The following is a 4,878-nucleotide window of genomic DNA, read 5'->3' on the forward strand; positions in this document are numbered from 1 at the left end:
TAAGTTACAACCTCATTTTGTCACTGTTTCATTTTTTTCAATCAATTACAAATACTGCCTCCCCCACTCCCAACAGCACAAGTTAAAAGCTCATTTCCTCATCTTTAAATCCTTATTCTGCGTTGTTATTGATGTGCAATGCAGATGAGTATAGTTGAAAGGGACCAGCCTTAGAAGCTTTTGCTGGCTGCTGTGGACACTGCCAGCCTGCACTAGATGCTGATGTCCTTTGTGCATTCCCTGGAAAGCACTGCACAGGGAGCCTGAGCTGACTTTCCTATCCTCCCCTTACCTGAAAGGAACAAACTTCAGTGCTGTGAAGGGACTTTGGTCTCCTTGGCCTGTTTTGCCCTTAATGCTGCTACTGAGAGCATCATCACTGGGGCCTGTCAGTGCCTGTCTTGTACCATGTGAATCCATTCTGTGCCAAGTCCCCAGCTCATTTCACATGGGCCACCAAAGCAACCATCCCATGACAATGCATGACTAGGACTGCATTCATTAATAGCCAAAGCCCCTTGGTCTACCAGCTCTTCCAGCCATGATGGTGTCAGGTCAGTCCATAAGTATCATGTTTTTAGCAAAGCTTATGGGCTTTTCCTTCCTTACTCATCTACCCATTGGCTGGAAGGAGTTTGCCCTGCTGCTATTCTGCAGGTAAACAAAAGATAGTCGGTCCTTTTCCCAATAACAAAGTCATTTCAGAGACTTTAGGAAAACACACAAAGAAAATTCACAAAGGTCTTGCCAAGTCACGTTCAGACCTTCAACACCACCTCAGACAAGGACTTCTGGCTACCACTAATTAGGCCAAAATGGGGGAGGGGAGGCACGTTAATGACTGATGTGGGACCACAACGTACCAGACAGACATGACCGTAGACAATGCCACCTCTCTGGGGAACGCGCATCCCCGAGGGTGCTGGTACTCTATTCAGTAGATGTCCGCAGCACTCTACTGTCACCGGGGCACGGAGAGGGAAGCTAGTAAGGACGCAATGGATCTCATTTCCCCTTGTGATTCAACTCAGGGCTCGTCCCTGCTCCCTAGAGAAGTGCACTGACTGACTACACTGCTGAGCTCCAATATTTTATGATAACTTCCCCAATCAGAGGATGGTGCCGCAGATTCTGGTTCAGTCTTTGGCTTTGGAGCACAAATCTGTGCACAATCCATGGTCAGAGGTAGGTTTTTAGATCCTTGTGGCTGCATATTCACAAAGAAGAGAGCCAATCTGTATGTCTGCATTAATAATCAAATGGTTAAGAGTCAGACAATCTGGCTCCTATACCCATCTCATCTATAGAGTGCCTGTACAGTCATAATCAAGCCACAAAAAATCACTGTATGCCTCAGTTCCCCATCTGTAAAATGGGGACCCTATTAATGTAATACAGCAGATGTATTGCTTATATGCTACTAGATACCATTAGAACCTCTCCACCAAGCCTCAAAGGTCCTGAATTACTAACTTATAAAGGAGATGAGGAGAGGCTGAGGGAACTGGGCTTATTTAGTTTGGAGCAGAGAAGACTGGGGGTGGAGTAGCAACCTTCAACTACCTGAACCAGGTTCCAAAGAGGATGGAGCTGGACTGTTTTCAGTGGTGGCACATAACAGAACAAGGAGCAATGGTCTCAAGGTGCAGCAAAGGAAATTTAGGTAAAATATTAGGAAGAACTTTCTCACTAGGAGAGTAGTAAAACACTGGAACAGGTTACTCAGAGACATAGTGGAAACTCCATCTTTGAAGGTTTTACACACCTAGGTAGACAAAGACTCGGCTGGGATGATCTAGTTGGGGCTGGTCCTGCTTTGAGCAGAGGGCGGGATTAGATGCGACCTCCCGTGGTCCCTTCAAACCCTAATTTTCTATGATTTTATGATTCTCCATTGATTCAAGAACAAAAATGTATGTTACTGGAACAGAGCGACTTGAATAATAGCTAGAACAATGATTCTCAACCAGGGTTCATGCCATCCTTTTAAGGATGCCACACAATATTAGTACTGTTAGGTGTGCCAGCGCCTATACAATTCACAACATAAACCTAGATGTTTCAAATAGAAACCCACAGTGTCAAAAACATATTTGACCTGTTGTGGCCCTTCTGAGCTCTTTGCAGCAGAAGAGCTGCTCTATTTGTTTCTGTGGTAAAAATAAACAAGCAAAAGCTAAGAGCTGGCATTTTTTGAGGGGGACCTCGAGTCTAAAATAGTTTGCGAACCCACTGTGCTGAGGTCATGGGCTTCTGATCAGCTTTCTTTATTTGCAGAGTTTTTGATGGCAGCCCATATATTCATTATTAGAAACTCTGAGAATAAGGGGAGCTAGTCAGTTTGGGGTCTTCGAGTATCACAGCAATGGCAGCACTGTATACTTAACATGCATTGCTTAAAGATTTATCAGTGCCATGGTATTTGGCAGCCCCCAGACTGACAACCCCCATAATTTTCAAGTCAGCTCTGCTATTAGAAGCCTTACAAATGAAGGAAACTCGTTGGTTTTGGGGTTGCTAAAACCGTGGCACCAATAACACTGTAAGCAAGGCTTGCTAAGTACATACATGCCCTGTGCTCTCAAGGCTGTGGTGCTAACAGTTTGGAAATTGCCCAGCTTCCTGAATTTCCAAGGTTTTTCTCCTCATATTTCGAGGCTTCTATTACAGGGGGAGTCAGCCTTGTTTTCGGCAGGCAAGCCACAAATTAGCTCCCCATCCTCCCAAGTGCCACTCTGATCCCTTTCCCCTACCTGATCTGCTCTTCTGCTTTTCGCATTATGCTCCCTGACCAACCTGTTGCTCTGCTTTCTGCTCCCTGCCCTGTGCTCCCCACCTGATCTGATGCTATGCTTTCTGCTCCCAGCCCTATCTGCTGCTGTGCTACCTGTCCCCTCCCCAACCTGCCACAGGGCACACACACAGATGCTGCCTGTGCCACACATGGCACCTATGGCACAGGTTGGTCGCCCCTGTTCTATTAGATGCTTTGAAAATAAAGGGAGAGAGCAGCCATGAAACAGATTAGTCCTGCTCATTTCCGAAGCTCTAATGGCACCTCTTTGACAGCAGCTTCCCGTTCCCTGTTTCTGGCAGTTAAATCAAGGCCAATTAGTTACTAGGTAAAGAACTACCATTACAGTCAACATGCAATTATCCAAGTACAATGAAGTTATAAAGTAGACAGCAGAGCTGAAATATGCTATGCACGTAAGCAGTGCATGCACCTAACCAACATGGTAATTAAAATGCAGCAATACTAGATGATACAATGTGTGGGCAATATGCTATGTAAGTAAGCTAATTATGCACTTATCCAATATTATATAAGTGAAGTACATTGCTTCTATAAAGCAGTCTGAGATCCTTGGATGGAAGGTGTGATGCATCTTAGAAATATAGGAACATAACTGGAGGGCGCCTCCTTTTTTGTCGGTAGGTAAGGAACCGCCCTGCAGTCACCACCTCAGTTGCTCACACACAACTATAGAGAACAATATCCAATACGCCAAGAACAGCTTGTCTCACGATCAGGTCCTATCCATGTCAAATCCTACAAGCAAAGAAGGGCAGGCTGGGATGCAAACCCTGCCTCCTCTTCTCTACGCTGGGGGGTCGTTATTAGAGCAGATAAATGGGTTGCTGGCTTCCAAGAAGGGAAGCAGGCGCACTCGCAGGTGAAGGCAAGACCCAGCCTCAGGATGCTGCCTAAACCACCCTTTCTGTGCATCTCCACAGAAAAGGACCTGGGGGTTACAGTGGACAATAAGCTGAATATGAGCCAACAGTGTGCCCCAGTTTTGGGGATTTTTTTTTACAGAAAATTGTGTGTTCCAAGCCAAATCCATGAGTCATTCAAGAACCGAATGTGGTCCTGCACCTGGCAAACATCCTCCACCTCCTGGGGCTTCAGATGCTTCCAAATCCTTTGGCAGGCATCCTACGTGCAGGCCCAAGCCCGGAGGCTTGGGGTTCAGATATACCCAAGTTTTACTCGCCCTCAGCCATATGGCTGCAAAAGCAAGCTAGGGAGGAGTCTCCCATTTCCATAAAGTGGGTGTAATGCCAAGGTCTTCCCGCTGGAAATGAAAGTGGGAGGTTACCTACACATTACCTCCATGGGTACTAACCCCTGCCAGAAGAGTGACTAGGAAAACCCCCATAGGGCTCCTGGTATTTCCCCTGCCGGGTAAGTATATAGCACAAAGTATGCAAGCCAAGGCCTAGTTGCCAAGAAGGTGAATGGCACAAGCAGCAGCATTGCTGGCGGGTCGAGCGCAGCGATTCCTCCCCTCGAGGACACATCTGGAGTCCGGTGTCCAGTTTTGGGCCACCGCTAGGGAAAGGACGTGGACAAATTAGGGAAGAGCCCAGTGGAGGGCAACCAAAAATGGTTCGGGGGGCTGGGGGGACGTGACAGATGAGCCGAGGGGGCTGGGCGGATTCAGCCTGCAGAGGGGGACTGAACGGCAGCTTCAACCCCCTCCAGCCAGCTGGAAGCCTCGGTGAAACGCGGGGCTCCCGCGAGAAGGTCACGGCCGCGACCGCATCGGCACCCCACGGAGGACGGGGCCGAGCGAGGCGCGCTGCTCCCCGGCTGCAACGAGGGTGGAGGCTGGGCACCACGACAACCTTTCTTGCGGGGGCAGGGGAGCATCGGAGCAGCTTACCCGGGCATGCTTAAGCCAGAGCCGCCTGCGGGCAGGGCTCGGTGCAGACAGGCGGCGCCTGCAGCATCCCCGCGCCGGACTACAGCTCCCAGCCTGCTGCGGGCGGAGCTCGCTGAGCAGCCTGGGAGCGGCGGCGGCGGCCGGAGGAGCGGGCAGGTAGGCGGTGGGGCCGGGCCGGGCCGGGCCGGGGAGGGGAGGGGACGCGGCT

The 4,878-nt window shown here is 49.3% G+C and overlaps 2 protein-coding genes across 2 annotated transcripts in view; one reads left to right on the forward strand and one right to left on the reverse strand.

Moving 5' to 3' along the window:
* Nucleotides 1-4,878, reverse strand: part of ASTN2 (astrotactin 2) — a 644,195-nt gene that overhangs the window by 215,783 nt on the left and 423,534 nt on the right.
* Nucleotides 4,770-4,878, forward strand: part of TRIM32 (tripartite motif containing 32) — a 5,890-nt gene continuing 5,781 nt past the window's right edge. Inside the window, exon 1 of the mRNA XM_019510514.1 lies at nucleotides 4,770-4,826. The gene's annotated coding sequence lies outside the window, so the exon portion shown is untranslated. The remainder of the gene's footprint in view (nucleotides 4,827-4,878) is intronic.

This window comes from Gavialis gangeticus, unplaced genomic scaffold (genome assembly GCF_001723915.1).
Source record: "Gavialis gangeticus isolate Ggan-Ray unplaced genomic scaffold, GavGan_comp1, whole genome shotgun sequence".
In the NCBI taxonomy this organism is placed as follows: Eukaryota; Metazoa; Chordata; order Crocodylia; family Gavialidae; genus Gavialis; species Gavialis gangeticus.